Source organism: Cervus elaphus, chromosome 31, assembly GCF_910594005.1.
Source record: "Cervus elaphus chromosome 31, mCerEla1.1, whole genome shotgun sequence".
Lineage (NCBI taxonomy): Eukaryota > Metazoa > Chordata > Mammalia > Artiodactyla > Cervidae > Cervus > Cervus elaphus.
This window is the reverse complement of record NC_057845.1, coordinates 36286004-36308028: the sequence shown is the minus strand read 5'-3', so window position 1 is coordinate 36308028 and position 22025 is coordinate 36286004. Positions and strand designations below refer to the sequence as shown.

The 22025-nt window shown below is 35.2% G+C and overlaps 1 long non-coding RNA gene across 1 annotated transcript; it reads left to right on the top strand.

The window, feature by feature from the left end:
* Positions 1 to 1206: 1206 nt before the first annotated feature.
* Positions 1207 to 20533, top strand: LOC122687319. The gene is made up of 3 exons (XR_006339095.1): positions 1207 to 1354; positions 18508 to 18517; positions 20521 to 20533. It is a non-coding gene; the product is annotated as an uncharacterized LOC122687319 (long non-coding RNA).
* Positions 20534 to 22025: the final 1492 nt, after the last annotated feature.

Sequence of the window (22025 nt, the reverse complement as noted above, 5' to 3'; positions counted from 1 at the left end):
CCTAGGACAAATAGCTGATTCTAGGAAAGAGGCAGATAATGTGCAACATGAGCCCTGGAGCATTGGGCAGTACTAGAAAGCAATGCTCCAAAGTCAAAAGCAAAAGGTCGTGGCAAAGACACTCAGGTGTCAACCGGAAAGAGCCTCCAATAGTCAAAATGGGAATAACCTGAGTGACAAAATGAGTAACTAGACATTGGATTGCAATATGCCTGGATCCATAATGACATAAATAGAATAAATAAATAAATGAGAGAGAAAAGAATTCCAAATAATATAAAAAGAAATATCCCTCTTCTGAGGTGAAATTTCAGTTCCACTCCTTTGGGCTATGGATTTGTGTTTTGCTTCCAATAACTAGACTGTGGAAAGGGCAGCTAGTAACTCTACAAGGAGAAAATTGACAAATGCTACCTTAAACAAGTTAACACCAATAGTACTAAGGCGTGTTGATACCGTGTGCCACCTGACAAAATGTGGTGAAAAGGGCATTTAATCTCAGAGCTATCCCTCCTAACACACATCACGCACGTCTAATCATGAGAAAGCTTCAGCCAGTCAGGTCCCACACACCTCCTTAAGACTGAAAATCATGGAAAGAATGATACATTATCATGTTCTATCATTGACTTGAAGAGATCCAAGAGACGTGAAAAATTTCCTTGGATTAGATCTTGGAATATAAAAAGGGGCATTTGTAGAATCACTGGTGAAACCCAACTAAATAGTAATGTTCCAATGATACAATATGAGATGAAATCATTATGGGAAATTGAAATTGCTGAGGGGTATATGAAATCTCTCTGTTTCAACTTTGTTAACTTTTCTGTAAATTTGAAAAATTAAAAATTTTTATTAAAAAAATAGACCATGACCTTTAACCATAGGCAGGAAACTAAGGAAGGTGATCCAGACAGATGTGAGGTTAAATTTATTAGAGTATGATATTCTACCACTGCTTAGAAAGTGAGGCTGGAGACCCAAATACCTGTGCTTTACTATAGAAAACTTCCCAAAGCACCAAAGTCATCAAAAATGAGAACAGTAGGCACAAAACCAGACCATCTTTGGCCTTATCTGTGAGTGTGACATTATCTTCATTGCTTTTGAATGATTCACTGTATATGTTGGCAGGCAAGCATAAAAGTCAGTAAAGAATCTGCCTGCAATGCAGGAGACTTGGCTTCGATTCCTGGTTCTGGAAGATCCCCTGGAGAAGGAAATGGCATCCCACTCCAGTATTCTTGCCTGGAGACATGGACAGAGGAGCCTGGCAGGCTACAGCCCATGGGGTCGCAAGAGTCAGACATGACTTAGGTACTAAACCTCCACCACCACTGTATATATTAGACAAGTTGAATTTTTATTTTAGTAATGATTTATTCAAGCAAAATGATTGTAAGGGCAGTGTCAAAAAATGAAGATAGTTGTAAAACTGAGAGAACTTCTTTTCTTTAATGTACCTTAATAGCACTTCTTCCATTTGCATGTTCTAGACATGGAAGGCATAGAATAATAACTATTTCTGTTTCTTAAGTTGGTTGCTATGGTTACTCTGCAGCTGTGATGTAACAAAGAAAATTATCTGCCTTTATGAAAAGGCAGATACAGCTTAGCTTTGCACAGTCTCATTAATAATTTCAGGGGGGAGAAATGAATGTATATTGAAAATTCAAAAACATGTATGAAGGGGCAAAACTCTGTGCCCTTGAGGAATATGAAGAATAGACTTTTCTTTCTGAAATGAGAACACTTTCAGAATCATTATGGTAATCATCTTTTTCCATGCAATGGGTGAATATATATGCATAGGAAGGCACTTAATAATATATATATATGTATGTGTGTATATATATATATATATATATATATGCAAAACAGATAGGGTAGAAGCAGCAGATGTATTATTATATGTGATGAAAAAAGAAGGATTACCAAAACATTGTCCCCAAGGTTGTCAAACAAACCAAATCCTTCAATATTCCTGCCGGTGTATATTCAGATACTCCACTCCAGGACCAAAAATTATGACATTTTGAGCCACTATTTTTGCTTTCTGGGGCTCTTAGGTAAATTGTCTTAGAAAGAGCAGGTAACTAACATCTGAAAAGTTTGAGTTTTAATAAGTCTTTAAGTTTGCTCTCTTCAAACTTCAACAAAGAACATGTTGACATGTGATATGCTGGAATATTAATCACAATACACTACTGCATAGTAGATGCCAAATGTCAGGACCTAAATATGCAAAATATATTCTTCCTGCTTAAATGGGAACTTGATTCTGTTTGCCTTCAAGTTTCTCTTGTCTCAGGTTCCTTGAGAGAGCTGATGTCATAACTTGACTGTAAAGGAAATAATGCACATACAGCTATTTAATTAGTAACAAGGGTAAAATCCTTTTAATATAACCTGATCAGAGGTCAGTTTGGGGTCCCTCTCATAGAACAAGCAGATTTTAGGGACTGGATTAATACTGATCTCTAGACTTGAATTTCCCACTAATAAAGGGTAATGTAATGTAGTCTAAGACTTTATATTTGTTCAGATCTTTTAACTCCTGAGGAACTAATATGCAACAACTGAATAAATAACTCCACACTCTGTTTTAGCAGCTCAGATGACCTCTAAGGAAGCAGACGATCAACCATATTCAGAATCAAAGATGGAAACGAGTCATTACCATTTGGAGAATCAAAAGTAGAAAGCTGTTTTCTACTTGGTTATTGGTTGATTTACATATGACTGTAAAATATATAAGCATCAGCTGTGACTAAATTTTCATCTTAACCTTAGAGGAAAAATATTTTTGCAAAAATAAGTTAAAAAAGATAATAAATAAGGTATAAAAGGAAGCTATGCATTTCAAAGTTCCATCTTTCAAAGAAAAAAATGTTTTAATTCAAAAATTGTATTTTCGAAAGTGATTGCTTTAACCTGACTTTGTATTATTTTCTAGAATTTTCCTTTGGAGTTCTCACAGGTCACCTTTTATTTTCTGTTCTCTTTGTGCCACTATACTGGACTGAAAACGCTTGAGTTCAGAATCGGAGCTTTATACAATCTTATTTTGCCTGTGCTGAGCAAATTTTCAAGTGGTTAGAGGGCACAAGTTTATGATATAAAATGAAAGAGTTAAACTGAGCTCATATCAATTGTTTCAGCATCCCTGTGATAGGAGCTGTTTTAGTTTGGGGAGCTTGCTGTTCTAGCATTAGTGTTTTCTTTTTTAACTCAGAATCTTCTGAGGAAGTGTTGATATACCTGGTATTATATACCGGCCTTTAGAACTATTTTCACCTCCTTTCTCAAATGCTGTTATTTGAAGATCTGAACTCATATCCTGGAAAGTTTGGCCTTTGACTCTTATTTCCCTGCATAAACATCATAATGGCAAGTTCCATTTTCAAATTTAAGCCCTCTCTTTCAGAATTTTAATCCAGTTAGTCCTTTCCCTGCAGTGTGTAATCAATACTCAGGGCTTATTCTGTCTTTTTCAATGAGTTTTCATTATAAAATTTAGTAGCTTTGTAGTCTCCCCTCACAGCTCTATTTCCAGGAAAATAAATGAGAAAAACTTCTTTGGTTATGCCCAATTAATTGGCATTTCCTCCTGTGCTTTCATTAATTTCATTTAATGATTAATATTAATCCACTTGGCTTTAGTCAAACCAAATTGTGTCCAAGTTACAAATTAAACAGTCTAAATTTTAACTTAGGAAGAAGAATTGAATTGTGCCAATATACTATTAAGGGGGAAATATCATCACACTGTTTAGGGAAGTGATTAAAATAAAACTTATTATACAACTTATAGTTTTATGCATATATTACTCCCATATACAAGACATTTCCTACCCAACTAAGCAGTCTTTTTAAGGACTTCTAACTCTACACTATCGCTGTGAAAACCTCATCTGATACTTGAAGATTATTTTGTGATATTGACTCAATTGGCTTCAAATGCATGCCATTATTACTGGTGACTCAGCTCTCTGAGCATTTCACCTACGAACTTTGATTTCCTTTTGCTGCCATAATGGATACAGAGATTGCCGATGTCAACTTAGGAGCACAACCAGTCATCCTTTGTGGAGTCTCCATCTCAAAGAGATACTCTTGGTCATGTTTGTGCTCCAGTTAAGATGCCCTCAAAATACAACATACTTTTTCTAGTTTGATGACTGAAGGGAAAAAAATGAATCAAAATTATTGATTGTATATTAATGTCCCATAGGAAATCTGAGAACTCTCCTTTATATCTTCTACAAGGGAAGCATTTTTTAATTTATTAACTTCTTACTACTTAAACAGGCAGTTGATGTATTTAATTAATATCATATTTTCTCTTGAAAAATAGTGGCTTCACAGGAACTTATGAAAATATCATGTACCTAGTTTATTATTTACTTGTGTTGAGATTTATACAGAGAAAGTTTTCTATAGTTGAGTATACTTATATAAAATGTTTGATGAAAGAAAAGATCAAAATTTCATTGGGAATATATGGAATTTTATCATAGAACAAAGATTTCCATTAACTCTGCCTTACCATAGTTGACAAAACCTGTGTGCAACTTTAAGAAAAAATAGGTCAGAAAAAAGAAGATAGTTATACAGAATTCTGGTCTCTTCTATTCATTTGTTAAGAATAAAAACTCTTTGAACATAAAGGTCTATTGAATAATCTATTAAAATGATTAATAGAAACATATTCTTAAATAAATAACAGGAAATAAAATTTCCTGAGGAAGTCAAAGAATTCCAGACAGTGTCCCTTCATGTCAACAGAAGCAGCATCAGCAGCAGCCCAATATTTAAAAATTAAAATCTGCACTGGAGCAGGGGCCGTGCTCATGAAATAGCCAATGAAAGGCAGTTGTAATTGCTGGGAAAATAAATTGCTGAGGAGAGCAAGTGACAAGAGCAATTAAAATTTTTGTCTTTTTCTAACCACGAAATGCCCTGCCCCCTGGCCCCCAAATATAGAACCTGATTTCCAATAGAAAATGGAGTAGAAAAGAATAATGTTAGGAAAAAAAACACTTTTTTCTTCTTCTGACATCAGCCTGAAAATCTTTCTCTTTTTCCTAGGGGCATATTTACGTAGGATTTTGTTGTGCTCTAAAGCTTGATTCAAATGTAGCTGCTAACAAGGCATATCTTTGCCTCTTAAAGCTCTCATGGACTCTCTCCTCTTCTAATTGCCCAGGGAACGTGCGGTATCAAGATCCTTGGGCATCAGCTAATCGCTCCTAAGTGCTAGAAGCCGGAGAGCTCTTTCAGAATGAACAGCCATCAGATACGGTGAACAGATGGCTGCTCCACAGTGTAAGGGCTACTCCCGAAGACATCCTTCATTTAGGAGGTGCCAAAAAGCCACGGATGGCTCTATTAACACAGTGGCTTTTTTATTAGTTAAACGGCTTTTGATATATTTAACTGAAATTTTAGAGAGCTTGCACAGGCGTATTTTGTCCTAGTAGCTGTCAGTCTTCTCAATGAAAGATGGTTAACACTGACTGCATCTCAAATTCTCAGTAATTCACTGTATGACTTTTTGAGTTTTAGCTGATTCTTAAGTATAAATGAGTGCTTGCCATCAGGGAAACTGAAAAACTAAATGAAGTTATTACTGTTTTGAAAGAATTGTACATTTTTAGGATTTGAATACTCCTCTGAAGTAAAAAAAAAAAAAAATCACAAAGGTACACTGTACCAGAAGACGAGGAGATATTTTTTTAATTTTATTTGTAATTATAAGTAAGCTTTTGAAATTGCAAAGGGCACTCTTTTATATTTTTTGACTGAGGAGTAGAGGAAGTAAAGCCTTTTACAAACTTTGAAAAATGAAGTAGTCTTCTATAGTTCTCCATGGGTTAGCGCCAAAGAATAGGGGTGAGAACCTCGATAAGATTATCCTTGGGTAAGTCATTCCTTTGGTATAGGATTTATCTTTATAAAAATATATTTGATATTTCTGGTAAAAAAAAAAAAAAACTTTAGCATTATTAGGTTCACAGTGTCATTTGTTTTGCTTGTTCTATAACTCATATGAAGAATTATCTGGCTATGAGACTAACTCGACTCAGGACTCAAAGGAAAACAGAAACCCCATGAACGGAATGAATTCTTTTGTTGTGAGAGCTTACAGGGTACTATCTGTACACCAGTATAAGGAATTACAATGCTAAAAATATGTGGTATGAACAGTAGGCATTCTTTTGCATTTCTGTTTTCTCTATTGAGAAGAAATCCAATAACTTGGAGCATAAAAAGAAAGATTGTATCTTGGGGAGACTCATATTATTCAGCCTTCCTATTATGAATCTAGAGTTTGAACATAAATCTTAAAGAACATAAAACTAGTCTTTTCAGGTAGACATTTACATAGCACCTTTCTTTCAACCTCCTACTCCCAGTCCTCAAAAAAGGTCATCAGTTTGCTAATTGCTCACCACAACCTAGGTTTTAATCACCTGATCCATCAACAAGCCTTCTCACACTTTCTTTATTCTTCTTGTCAGTAAGTGACATTCTTGGTAATGAAAACAACAAATCTATTGATAGCATCCCTCAATGGAGTGGAAGGCATCCTACATTAGCTCTGTCTTGGAAACCAGTCTATCCTATTACAATTGACCTTCTCTTGCTTATTACCACACAAATCATAGTCCTTTACCCACCCTCCCCATCTATCAGAGTATTTCTCCTGCAGCCTTTCAATTGCCTGACTGCAGTTGGTAATTGGATTCATGTTTGAAGCACAGCGCTATAAGGAAAAGCCTGGAATAATTCAAAGGGAACACCCTGGCCTAAGGCTGAGGCCATATGTTACACTCAGATTTGTATCACTGAAGCTTATTGCTTTAGCAACAAGGAAACTTATTCAAATGTCATAAAATTGTTTTATTTTAGAAGTTAATTTATTTAGAGCTGTTGATGTAATCTAATGTCTACAAAAATCATGATGTTAAAGGGATGGAAAACTTACTTGACTTTGTAAAATATTTAAAAGAAAGAAAAAAATACTTGGTAAATTATCCTGTCTATCCTGCTGAATTTCATATGCTGCCACAAGTAGCTTTGAATGAAGTAATATAAAAATTAGAGACCACCAAAAAGCCAATGATTTGGCAGCTAGTATTTCTTCAACGCTCACCACTCGATATATGCCTAAAAATATTCAAGTTTTGTATTACAGACTTCAAATTGATGAGTTCTATCTAGGCTATTATGAAAGAGGCAAATATTTCCTAATAAATTCATAGTTTGTGATATAATAGTACAAATATATTTAGAAACACATATAAAAGTAACAAACACTGATTTAAACATGCACGTCTTTGATAGGTTTGTGGTGTCCTGCCAAACTTTATGGGTTACCCCATACCTTATGTTCCTTAAATGAATCCTAAGAATGATTTTATAAATTCTGAAATGCTAGAGTGAGTTTTACTGAGAGAGACAGAACTGCTCACTGGAGAAAAGTTGGTTTCCTCAAATCACCACATTATTCAGTCAGTAAGTCAGTTCAGTCACTCAGTCGTGTCCGACTCTTTGTGACCCCATGGATTGCAGCACGCCAGACCTCCCTGTCCATCACCAACTCCTGGAGTTTACCTAGACTCATGTCCATTGAGTCGGTGATGCAATCCAACCATCTCATCCTCTGTGTCCCCTTCATCTACTGCTTTCAATCTTTCCCAGCGTCAAGGGTCTTTTCATATGAGTCAACTCTTCGCATCAGGTGGCCAAAGTATTGGAGATTCAGCTTCAACATCAGTCCTTCCAATGAACACCCAGGACTGATCTCCATTAGGATGGACTGGTTGAATCTCCTTGCAGTCCAAGGGACTCTCAAGAGTCTTCTCCAACACCACAGTTCAAAAGCATCAATTCTTCAGCACTCGGCTTTCTTTGTAGTCCAAATCTCACATCCATACATGACTACTGGAAAAACTATAGCCTTGACTGGACGGACCTTTGTTGGCAAAGTAATATCTCTGCTTTTTAATATGCTGTCAAGGTTGGTCATAACTTTCCTGCCAAGGAGTAAGTGTCTTTTAATTTCATGGCTGCAGTCACCATCTGCAGTGATTTTGGAGGCCCTCCAAAAGAAGTCTGCCACTGTTTCCACTGTTTCCCCATCTATTTGCCATGAAGTGATGGGACCAGATACCATGATCTTAGTTTTCTGAATGTCGCTTTAAGCCAACTTTTTTACCCTCCTCTTTCACATTCATCAAGAGGCTCTATAGTTCTTCTTCCACTTTCTGCCATAAGGGTGGTGTCATCTGCATATCTGAGGTTATTGATATTTCTCCCAGTAGTCTTGATCCCAGCTTGTGCTTCTTCCAGCCCAGAATTTCTCATGATGTACTCTGCATATAAGTTAAATAAGCAGGGTGACAATATACTGCCTTGATGCACCCTTTTCCTATTTGGAACCAGTCTGTTGTTCCAAGTCCATTTCTAACTGTTGCTTCCTGACCTGCAATATTGCTCTTTACAGCATCGGACCTTGCTTCCATCACCAGTCTCATCCACACCTGGGTATTGTTTTTGCTTCGGCTCCATCTCTTCATTCTTTCTGGAGTTATTTCTCCACTGATCTCCAGTAGCATATTGGGCACCTACCGACCTGGGGAGTTCATCTTTCAGTGTCCTATCTTTTTGCCTTTTCATACTGTTCACCGGGTTCTCAAGGCAAGAATACTAGTTTGCCATTCCTTTCTCCATTTGTTATTTCATGTTATTGGGCTCCATTATTGGCAGAGACCCTAGTGGTGTATGTAAGTTCATATGAATTACTCCAACAAATAATTCATCTATTAGTGGAGCATCCAAAATTGCAACACACACCATTTTGGGGTGAAATGGCTATGAAATATCTCGCTTGTCCCATTTTACAGACAAACAACTTGAAGGAAACAAACAAGAGCTTGAAACAATTCAACAAAAAGATTATAGAATCCAGTTTCTTAAGACACAATTAGAAAATATTTCAATAAATTGTTTAATAATTAAATATTTATTTTTAATAAAAAATAAAATGCTTAATAAATTTTACTGAGTACAATTTAATAAAAATTTAAAAATATGTCTTAATATAAGCACAGCTATGGCAATAATTATTGGTTACCTTGTAGATGGAGAGAAGTAAATGGATTTTTTTCTATTTATATATGATGCTGAAATTATTTTTGTGTTTATATTTAAATATGGATATAACATATTCTTAAGAAATCAAAACATTTCAAACAAATAGTAATGTAAGTACATACAGCTTCACAAAATTCTACTGCACATGTCTAGGTGCTAGCAATTTGTGTAATTTTATAAATATGCTCAAAAAGTCAGTTACTACCAGCTATCCATTTCATTCTGAGAATGAGAAATCATCAATTTTCAAAGTGGAAAGGAATTCACTTTCTTTTTAAGTTTTATTTTTTTCTGACTTACAAAGTGACTTTCCACTCAGGGAATTTTGAGTGTCAGGGCTTAAAAAGTTTGTTTCTAAGTTTGGCATACAGAGTAAAACAAAATTAATGAAATCAGTACTAATGAAAAGCTAAATTAACTAGGTTTGGTTATCTCAAAAAGGACTCTTTTGAAGCAAGAATTTTCAGATAATTATAATACAAATCAGTGCCTTCAGAAACCAGAGAGGCTAATGTGTTGCAATATATACTTCTGTTGGTAAAATGACTTTCAAAGAGAAGTTGGATATACTTACCTACTTTGAAATTAATAGAACTTTTCCTGGTTAATTTTTTTTTTGAGACCAAAATATTGATGAAGCTTTGTCAATACTTTCTTACATATTCATAGTTTTTCTTTCAAAATAACATAACACAATCATGATACCAAGAAATCTGTATTTGCCTCAGTAAGAACTATATGCTTTTCAGTTTCATGCATAACATTTTGATGAAACAATCAGATAATCACAAAATAATTATTTTTCAAGTTCATTCCATAGCCATCACCTCCACTTACTCTCTTCTATCATGATGTTGGGCACTCCAAATTTACATTGCTTGTGAAATGCTCAATTCAAAAATATAAATAAACAAAAATTCCTATTTATTATAAATATATTCAGTCAAATTGTACTCTAAATGTATATTTAATAACCACATTTACCCTTTATTTTGTACCCTTAGGTATTTTTTAATACCACTAAGTACTTTAAGCTACAAAATCCTATATTTAATCTCAGATACCTAGACCAGACTTGATGTTGTATAGAATCTAGTGAGAATCTTTATCATTTCTCTCTTTTAAGATTAATTAGGGGTCACTCAACAAAGTGTAAAGTAATAGGAAATCTTCAAATATGTGTGTCTCAGATTTGAAATCTATAAATAAAATTAGAATGAATCTTTAGGTTTCCAGGAATACAACTTTGCTTGTGGCTGGATTTTTAACAAGTTAAAAACAAGCTAGGAAAAATGCCTGTAACTGACATCTGAGTATTTCAATACTGTAAGTTTCAAGGAGCATTTAAAACTTTTTTTGAATGTCCAATAGTTCTAAATTATTCAAAACAACACTGCAGAAATGTTGAGTAATTAGTGTCAATACTTTTCACTAAGTGTACAGCTTAAAATCTATCTCTAATTCTTCTTTTCTGAGCATCATACTTTATGAAACTAACTTCTTTTTCTGGGAATCTTTGATTGTCAGAGTTGAGATTATTGCCCTCATTTTCTCTTTGTCTAAAATTCTTTTGTTCAGGAATTTATAAAAATTTGGAGTTTTTTTTTGAGAGATAAAATTTACAACAATTTTCAGTGGTTAAAAATAATAGAGAAAAAGCGAGTAGTGACTTTACTGAAGTAACCCCAAGGTCGATCCAAAATAGACCCCAGCTTGAGAATCTGGAGCTTTGATACCAGCTACTGATCACATGTGCTGTCTCTGGATATGTTACTTACTTTCACTGTCCTCAAAATCCTCATCTATGACATGGTGAAAAGAGGGAGAGGGATGATTTTTCACTGGAAACTTGTAAAAATAAAACAAGATATGCAAATGCAAGGATTTTTGTCTGCTGTCTTAAGTAGTATGAAGTTATGCTTCCTAATATGCAGAAAATCAAAAGACTATAAATGTTTTTAATTATTTCCCAGTCAGACAGGGAAGTAGTGGAAAAATTCAAAGTGGCATTCACAAATTGTACAAATTGATGGTTTCAAAATTCATTTGGAGAATGAGACTAATTAAGTCATGCTCTGGAGACTTAACGAAGTGAGTAACTTCTGGGTAAAATACAGATAACAAAATATTCCTTACTTAGAGGAAGTCAGGTGTAGAAAGGAAAGCTTGGATTTGCTTTGTACAATAAATAACTACAGCAAGAAAGATAAAGAGAAAAGCGTAAAGGTAATCAAAGAGTTGCCTACAAATTATGAATTGGTTTGGATTCTTTATTATGATTGACTAAGTGTACAAAAAATATGATTAATTCTAAGCTTATACCACTGTCAAATTAATGGTGGTTTACTTAAATAGGAAGGAAGATACTCAGGAATTAGATACTATATCTGGAAAGCTAGTCTTAAAGTGAAACCTATAACGTGGTAGTGGATGTCACACATATATCATGCTACCTCCTCACAGATTTATTCCTCAATGTCAAATCTGCCGTGTACATGTAAGGTGAAAGTGTTAGTCACAGAGTATGTCCAACTCTGCGACCCCATGGGCCGTAGCCCACCAGGCTCCTCTGTCAATGGGATTCTCTAGGCAAGAATATTGGAGCGGGTTGCCGTTCCTTTCTCCAGGGGATCTTCCTGACCCAGGGATGGAACCCAGGTCTCCTGCATATGCAGGCAGATTCTTTACCATCTGAACCAACAGGGAAGCCCTGTACATAGTAAACATATTTATTTAATTTGTATTTTCCAATATTATGACAATAATATTTTGCAATTATTCTATAAATATTTACTGATGTTGTATCACAACACTTAAAGAAATGCCTTCTTGCTCTGAATAATGTATCAGTCGAGCTCTCAAGAGAACAGTATTTTGCAATGAATTAACATTTGAACTAAAGAAAATTACACCATTTCCAAAACCATAATATTTGGGGTTGGATTTTTTAAGTGTACAAAACCAGGGATAATATTTATATAAAATTATAATTGAATATTTGTAGTTAGGAATCTAAATGACTGACTCAGGAACAAGTTTTTAAATGTACACGATTTCCAGAGAGACAGATGTCAGTTAGAAATCTAGACAGTCACCAAAAGAATTCCAGAGATTGGAGACATTAGTTATAGTTCATAATTTGTGATGTTTTCTGATTTTAAATGCATTCAAAATTTTTTCATAGAAATTGAACTCAGCAAGGTAAATGGTTTAGAATAAAATGACAGAAGCATAGTGATTTATAAATCTTCAATATGGTATCTAGTCAAATGTCTACTTCAGAGAAATACACACATACACACACACATACACACACACATTCCTAGGATGATTCCATAACCTCCCTTAATAGGATATTCCAGTCTATACATTCCCCTCCAATAAGTAAATAAATAAATCAATATGACAAAGAGGTCAAGCAGTATTATTAAATTATCTGCCGGTTCGGTTATATCTCTCCAAAGACCAAGTCGAATAACATGCTCTTTATCTTCTGGCAGAAATCCAAAACTGAAGGAAAAGCAAAGAGAGCTCTTTGAAGGGACAGGATAGGAGACTTACCCAGGCAGTTGGTAGATTGTCTAAAGACAAGGTTTCTTTCTGATGTTTTTAACAATACCAGGGATTATTAAAATATGTCTGTGGCTCTTCCAGCTCATATGGGGGTGTCTAGAGTATAGTTTCATGTTACTGGCACATAAAAGATGACAAAAATAAAAATATATATTTTTTATTTCTATAGAAATAACCTTGACTCTATGGACTTTTGTTGGCAAAGTGATGTCTGTTTTTTAACACACTGTCTAGGTTTGATATAGCTTTCTGGCCAAGAAGCAATTGTCATAATTTCATGGCTGCAGTCACCATCCACAATGATGAACCTAAGAAGAGGAAATCTGTCACTGCTTCTACCTTTCCCCTTTCTATTTGCCATGATGTAATGGGACTGGATGCCATGATCTTAATTTCTTTAATATCGAGTTTTAAGCTGGCCTTTTCACGCTCTTCCTTCATCCTCATCAAAAGGCTCTTTAGTTCCTTTTCACTTTCTGCCATTAAAGTGGTATCATCTGCATATCTGAGGTTGTTGATATTTCTCCCAGCAATCTTGATTCCAGTTTGTAACTCAACCAGCCTTTCAAATGATGCGCTCTGTGTATAAGTTAAATAAAACAGGTGACAATAGACAGCCTGTCACACTCCTTGCTCAATCCTGAACCAGGCAGTTGTTCCACACTGCTATGGCTACTGCTAAGTCACTCCAGTCTTGTCCGACTCTGGGCGACCCCGTCCCTGGGATTCTCCAGGCAAGAACACTGGAGTGGGTTGCCATTTCCTTCTCCAATGCATAAAAGTGAAAAGTGAAAGTGAAGTCGCTCAGCCATGTCTGACTCTTCGAGACCCCATGGACTGTGCCTGCCAGGCTCCTCCGTCCATGGGATTCCCCAGGCAAAAGGACTGGAGTGGGGCGCCATTGCACACAGGGTATACTAACTGTTGCTTTTTGACCCACATACAGGTTTCTCAAGAGACAGGTAAGATGGTCTGTTATTCCCATCTCTTTAATAAGAGTCTTCCACAGTTTGTTATGATCCACACAGTCAAAGGCTTTAGCCAAGTCAATGAAACAGAGGTAAATGTTTTTTCCGGAATTCCCTTGCTTTCTCTTTGATCCAGTAAATTTTGGCAATTTGATCTCTGGTTCCTCTGCCTTTTCTAAACCCAGCTTGGACATCTGGAAGTTCTCGGTTCACATAATGCTGAAGCCTAGCTTGAAGGATCTTGGGCATAACCTTACTAGCATGGGAGATGAGTGTAATTATCCGATTGTTTGAACATTCTTTAGTGTTGCCCTTTTAGGATGGTAAATATAAATTATTATTTTTTATTGGCTGCTCAAATTTTGAAGTATAAAAGAGTTTCTTCTTATTTTTCTGCCCCCCCTCCATTGTTATTTTGGTAGCATTCAGGTAAGATTTGAACTAATGTGTGAAACAGATAAAATGCTTCAAAAATCCAGAATTAACCTTAATTTCCCTATTTCTGCTCTTCTTTTCATAAACAATACTTCCTTTATTATGCTAAATTACACATTTTTAGAGCATGTCAATAAAGAATTATAAAATGCACTGTAAATTCCTAGATAGAATTTAGTCCTGTTTTTCTCAATAGCTTACACCCTGGTTGTGTGCTGATTCCTGAGCCTTTCCAACATTTGCTTGCCTTATTCCCTTTGATTATTTTCCCTCTTAACTCTAAAGTCCTTTAAACCCTCTATGTGGTCTCCAGGACATTTGAAAATGACAGGGAACCCAGTCACTGCCTTTCAGAAACTTCAAATCCTTCAGAAACTAAAATCTCCAATTATTGCTTGAGTTCTTGTTTTTTTGCTGTCTTAGAGCTTCCTCTGCCATGCCATAAATATTTGAACACAATACAGTCATTTAAAGATTCACAACACTTGGTTTGTCAGCTTCTTTCGGAAGTTTCAAAAGGAGCTACATTTTTAATTAAATTGAACTATATAAACAGCAACAAATCATACATTTTTTCCCCTCAAAAATGCTCTGCTGTAGGTGATGGAATCAAATTGGAAGGATATACACAAACTCTTTAGTTTAAAATGTATGTGTATAAGTCTACCTACTTATTTATATGTGTATATATATATATACATGGACATATACAGAGATAAATATAGATATAAAACATCAAATTTCTCTAAAGAAAATGACTCAAAATCAGCTATCTCCTCTGTAAAATAGGGTCATTATAGTACTAAATCATAGAGCTTTGTAATAATTAAATGAGAAAGGCTCATAAAAAATGCCTGATGTGATTCCTGCTATATTACTCTGAGTTCCTAAATGGGCATTTTAAGAAGAAGTGACTTCTATTGAAATCTAGTTATGTCCTACAGCTCCCCTGTATTTAAGAAATCACTTCAGTCTTTTGGGGTGATTGTTAGTCTGAACCTGACTGTAGGGGGCCACCCCTTTGGTGCATGGAGCTGAGGTTTTACCAATGTGGAGGATACTGACTTTAGAGGTTGCAGTTAAAAACGCAAAGGTGAAATAATTTCAGAGATCCCAGATTTAGGCCTTAGTCATGCTAGGCCTTAGTTATATTAACATATATATAAGTAGACTGAATCCCCTTTAACTTCAGTGTTTTTTTTTTTCTTTTTTTATTGAAGTAAAGTTGATTTACAATGGTGTCAGTTTCAGGTATAAAGGAAAATGATTTAGCTATATATATTCTTTTTCAAACTCCTTTCATTACGGGTTATTACAAGATACAGAATAAAGTTTCCTGTGCTATGCAGTAGGTCATTGTTGTTTATCTTTTTCATATATAGTAATGTATACCTGTTAATTCCAAACTTCTAATTTATCCCTCTTTTCTCTTCCCCTTTGGTAACCATGAGTTTCTTTTCTATGTCTGTGAGTCTATTTCTGTTTTGTTAATAATTTGATTTGTTTCACTTTTTGAGATTCCACATATAAGAGATATCATATGATATTTGTCTTTCTCTGACTAACTTCACTTAGTATGATAAGTGGGGGAGGGTTAATGGTAAAATAACATTATTCATTTCACTTTCTTTTTATTTTAACTGGAACTCAACTTCTTTAGGGAAATACTAAGGAAACTTTTAAGAATATATCATTAAGACAAGATAACACAATTTATAGGAAGGAAAGAATAGAGATCATATAAACTAATACATAAAGGAAGCCGGGAAGGAGGCCAAATCAATATTCATACCATAAATAGCTATTTATACTATTTTAACAAGGGTACAGAAATAGCTATATATACTATATTTAACAAGGGTACAAGTTTGGGCAAAATTATAGTTGACCTTCATGAAAATTCAAGCATGATAATGTAAATAAAAGTGCTTTACATTCCTATGGCACTATGGAAGTGCTACTTAATTTTTAATAAAATTGTATAGAATCCTTCAATAAATCCATTTTTTCATTATCTCTCTCCAGTCTTTCCAGAATCAATAATCACATACTGTAGTTCCTAGTCCTTAAAGCAGATGAGAAAAAAAAATGAGCTGAATTTTTCAGTCGGGTGGTGTAGCTACAATGAAAAGTTGGGCCTAAATAAATCTGAATTGCTTGGAAAAAGGAGCCATTCTCTCCTTACTTGCTATTTCCTTGACTTTCTTACAGAGCTTCCAAAAGCTTTTCAACTACTAAACAGTTCTAACTATGCATATATTTTTTAATATAATATATAAATTATACTAATATAAATCTAATTAAATTTACCCTAAAATATCCACATGGGTTTAAAAATTCAACAGTATTACAAATCATATTTTACATTCTTCCTAATATAAAACATTTGAAAAAATAATTCAAAGCAATAATTCAAAAAATATTTTCACTCTAATACATGGCTGGGTTCATTGAGCTCTTATGTGTATGCACAGGCACGCAAAAGAAACACCTGGGCCATGCCAGAAATGAAATAAAACTGTACCACCTGGAAAAAAGTACACATATCTCTAATACCTCAACATACCAGGAAACCTAACAGAACTCATATGTGTAACAAAATAACATTCTTGTAAGTAAGCATTGACTTTTCCCTTGTTGACAGAGCTGGAACATAGAAAATATTCTGGGAACCATTTGGTAGAAGCTTTCCTTTGTGTCTCATACCCTGAAAAACTGCAAACCTCTGTCCTTGTCATGAGTTGATATGAATGCTGTTATTAATGAGGCTCAGTTCAACTCTGTATAATTCCATATTAAATCCCCCTAAATGTATAGTATGAAACTTTCAAATAGTACCAGGAAACTATATTTATCTACAATATAATGCAAATTAAAAGAGGACCTATTTCCTAGAGAAAAAGAAAAGTTTAAAAGCAATAGCCGTATCCAATATTATTTGCTATGCTGTAGCTCAAAATAATTATGAAAATGATCCAGTGATTTAAAAATCATTTCATTATAATGTATGTTTTGTACTATCTTCAGGAATCAAAGAGTCATGACTGGAGTTTTAAGTCATGGTCATGACTGCAGTTCTAAGGAGGTTGAAATTTCCTGAAACTCTATTGCTCTCAATCGATGTTTTCATCCCAGAATGTTTCTGCCTCTGAAATTCCCCTACTGATTCCACTAAGGGAGCTTGGAACTGGGGCTTCCTTGGTGGCTCAACAGTAAAGAATCAGCCTGAAATGTAAGAAATGCTGGTTTGATCCCTGGGTCAGGAAGATCCCCTGGAAGAAGAAATGGCAACCCACTCCAGTATCCTTGCCTGGGAAACCCCACAAGCAGAGGAGCCTGGCGGGCTACATATGATCCATGGACTGGAAAAAGAATCAAACAGGACTTAGCAACTAAACAACACTTGGGGCTTACTCATTAAAGACAAAACTGCTCCTCTTGCTTCTATTACTTTTCTTCTTGATTCTCATTGCAATGACCCAGTCCTCCTCAGTTAAACAAACACATTGATGGGGTTGGTTTTTAATCCTGTACTTGCTATGAAGACAGACCTAGACTGTGACCAAATTTTCTGCTAAAGCTTCTAACCGCTCTCCAATCTACTTTCTACTTCCACCCTTATGGTTATCTCTGGGCTTCTACAGCCATCTCCTCACCTGATTGTCTACTTCAACATGATTCTCTCTCCTCTTCAGAGTTTCCCTTTTCTTTTTTTTTTTTTTTCTTCTTTTTTTTTTTTTTCATTTATTTTTGTTAGTTGGAGGCTAATTACTTTACAATATTGTAGTGGTTTTTGCTATACATTGACATGAATCAGCCATGGATTTACACGTGTCCCCCATCCTGAACCCCCCTCCCACCTCCCTCCCCATCCCATCCCTCTGGGTCATCATCCCAGTGCACCAGCCCCAAGCACTTGTCAGAGTTTCCCTTACCAGGATCTCTCATATCACAGCCAATGCTGTCTGCATCGGCCTTTAGTCATGACTCCCTCAGGTCTGTAGTTCCCTTTGATTTTTTAGGATTCTCTATCCTTTTTTTCCTAACAATTGTATTTTTCTTAACCTATTTAGCACAAACTTACTCAAGCATCTGTTTTGGTACTGCTTTTTCCTGAATCCTTTTCTAAATAGAAGTGTCTAGGAAGTGCATGATCAGTTTGTATCCAACTCTTTGTGACCCTTTGGACACTAGCCCACCAGGCCCCTTTGTCCACGGAATTTTCCAGGCAAGAAATACTGGGGTGGGTTGCTCTTTCCTTCTTTAGGGGATCTTTCCAACCCAGGGATTGAACCCGAGTCTCTTGTGCCTCCTGCACTGACATGTGGATTCTTTACCACTTGAACCGCTTGGAAAGCCCTCGAAGTAGAAGACAAAAAGTTATTTCATTTTGATCTGATAACTTTTACAGTTGGATTTACTCTGTCTTTAAATTTAATTGTTTTTTATTTCTAAATTTTATTTATACACACACATCATTTCACACACATTTTTATAGATAACTGTGATTTTATTCAAAATAAGACAAGAAAGATTACATCTGTATAAATCTTCATAGGAAAAGTGAAATCTCATGTCCAGACAGAAATTTTGGTCTTAATTTAATAACTATAAAGACATTTATAATAAACACTAGAACTAAAATGTATGGGAAATTTGATAATCAGGCTGACACTTCCTAAATTACATAATGATAAACTATATTTTTAAAAAACCTGAATAATTACTCACATAACACTATTTAAGTAACTCTAATAAACTCCTGAGCATTAGAATTATAAAAGCATGTTCAATATTAACTGCAATCAAAATATTAACATAAAGAAAAATAGGATGGCTAAAAATATGTAAGTAAAATAAAGGGAAATATCAAGCCAAGTATTTGCCAAATAAAAGATGTGTGAGCAAAATTTGATTTATTCTGTTTCTTAATGTTAATAGCTCTCCAAAATTAATGACCTGGGTCATACACAAAATTGATAGTTTGGAATTCTATCAATAAAAATTAAGTTCATTATTAAGTGGTAGAAAATCTAAAATAATAGTAACTTAAACAAGATAGAAGTTCATATCTCTTATATAATCCAAACCAGTCTCACAGAAAAGTCTCATAATTATCAGGTTTTCTGATTTCTTTGATAACATTGTCCCGTGCTCCTCCACACATGGTTACACTTCATAGTCAAATGAGGATGCTTAAATTCAGCCATCACGTGTGTTTTTCAGTCTAAAGGAAGGAAACAAAGACACTCATTCCAGTTAGGAATATTTTCTAGAAGTCACAACATCCTATTGCTAGAATTAAGCAACTGCACTCACCTAGCTGCAAAGGTCTCTGGGAAATATGGTGTTTATCGTGTCTGGTAAAAATCAAGCTCCCATTATTAAGAAGCTGAGAGTTGATATCCGAGGACAATAGCAGTCTCTGCCACAAGGTCATAACAATAGATTTTATATTTGATCACAAAATCAGTCTTCTACTTTCCTCCACAAAGGACGTAAATGACCCAGTTCAACCCAATGTCAGAGCTTATGGGGGACCTAGCAGATGAGAACTCACGCCTATTGCACTAGCAGCCATGCTCTGAGTCTGAAGTCAATGGGGCCACTGATTAGAACCTAAGAACAGGGCCAACCAAAAGCCAAGCTATAGACCTGGTGTATCATTTGAACTTTCAATCAAACTGTACTTAGAACTAGTCCTACCTACATGTGTCAGTAAATTTGTTTACATAATGATAAGTCAATTTTTGTCAAGATTTTCAAGCTTCTAGGTCCAGTATACAGAAGATAGTAGTCTGTATTCACAAAGGTAGTATACACCACTTTGTTTAGTTTAAATTGTTATCAGGGTTTATATATTAAGGTGATGTGTACATTTATGAAATCATAATCAACATTAATATAAAGAAAAATGTCCCTTGTATCTCACTAAAGTTTAAACTTTTTCCTTTTTGTGTACTTTAGGCAAACACTGACGAGTATAAATTTAATGCAAACCACAAGTGTGAACCACATATGCAATTTTAAATTTTCTTAGTAGTCATACTTAAAAGGTAAAGAGAAATAAGTAAAATTAATTCAATACATTTTGTTCAATCCAAAATGTCAAATACTAACATTTCAACATGCATTCGACATGAAAATTATTAAAAATATACTACATTCCTTTTTGTCATACTATGTCTGCAAAATTCAGTACGTATTTTATACTAAGAGTCTATCTCAGTTCAGACTAGACATATTTCAAGAGTTCAACAGCCACATGTGGCCAGGGGTTGCCATATTCAATGGCATTGCTGAAGTCCAAGTTAATTTATAGGAATGATCTATTTCTTAAAGAATGGAAAGAGCTTACTATAAACCAGTTGTGTCTGATAAGTTTGATAGAAAAGGCTGAGTACATGTGGAAAATTTGATTATCTTTTAAAATCTTCATCTTTCCTTAAATCTATTTTGATCATTTATGTTTTCAACTCTATAAAAATAGAGTTGGCATAAGCTTGAATATAGGCTAAAAGATCGTCAAAGCTGCTTTGATTACTTTGAAAGCAACCAGAAACACAGTTTCAATTGTCTTAAGGCTAAAAGAAAGAATGTATTGTGTTGTGTAAAATTCATGAGTAGGGTTAGATGCCTAGAACTTAAGATCCAGGGGCTCAGCTCTATTATGTACGTTGGTTTCACTTTCAGTACAGTAGAAAATTCTAAATTTATGTCCCCTTAGTTCAAATTCAGCAAAAAAAAAAAAACCACTATTTTCTATGTCCATAAAAACTTCAGACCATTGGCCTAAACTGATTCACGTATCTAATTCTTAAAGCAATTTTGGGGGCTTGGGTGGCAATTGGAGTAGACTAAAATGTTTTATTGCCTTAGATCACATGTCAAGAGCTGGAACTGGTGGTGGAAACTGTCCTTTCCTGAATGCAATGTGGACAGTGAATATTTTGTCAAAAGAAAAACTGGAAAAATAATGGTGACACTGAAGAAAAGCAGTAAGTGCCTACTCCACCTCATTTAACCATTTGTAATGTCCTCTATAGCATATTAAAAAGCAGAGACATTACTTTGCCAACAAAGGTCCATCTAGTCAAGGCTATGGTTTTTCCAGTGGTCATGTATGGATGTGAGAGTTGGACTGTGAAGAAAACTGAGCTCTGAAAAACTGATGCTTTTGAACTGTGGTGTTGAAGACTCTTGAGAGTCCCTTGGACTGCCAGGAGATCCAACCAGTCCATCCTAAAGGAGATCAGTCCTGGGTGTTCATTGGAAGGACTGATGCTGAAGCTGAAACTCCAATACTTTGGCCACCTCATGCGAAGAGTTGACTCATTGGAAAAGACCCTGATGCTGGGAGGGATTGGGGGCAGGAGGAGAAGGGGATGGCAGAGGATGAGATGGCTGGATGGCATCATCGACTCAATGGACATGAGTTTGAGTAAACTCTGGGAGTTGGTGATGGACAGGGAGGCATGGCGTGCTGCGATTCATGGGGTCGCAAAGAGTCGGACATGAATGAGTGACTGAACTGAACTGAACTGAACTGAATGTCCTCTATGGATATATTGTGTTATCAATCACAATATTATGCAGTTGAAATTTTCTCCTTTATTTCTTGCCAAAGTTGTTAAATTCTAAGTATTTTATCTCACTTTTGAAAGAAATAAGACTATTGGCTTTATTTCTGCTTTCCTTTGCATTTAGTATATTCAACTTCTATTTGTGATGTTAATCCGTTCCTTGCTTTTTTTCAGTTACTTGTGTAGTTGCCTGAAATTGTACTAGGAGTAAGGTAACAATTTGTCAGCATTTACCCCTGTGCTGAGTCATGTAATTTTTTTCTGCATGGTTACCATGTCATCCTAAAGTTGCGTGTAGCCTTCT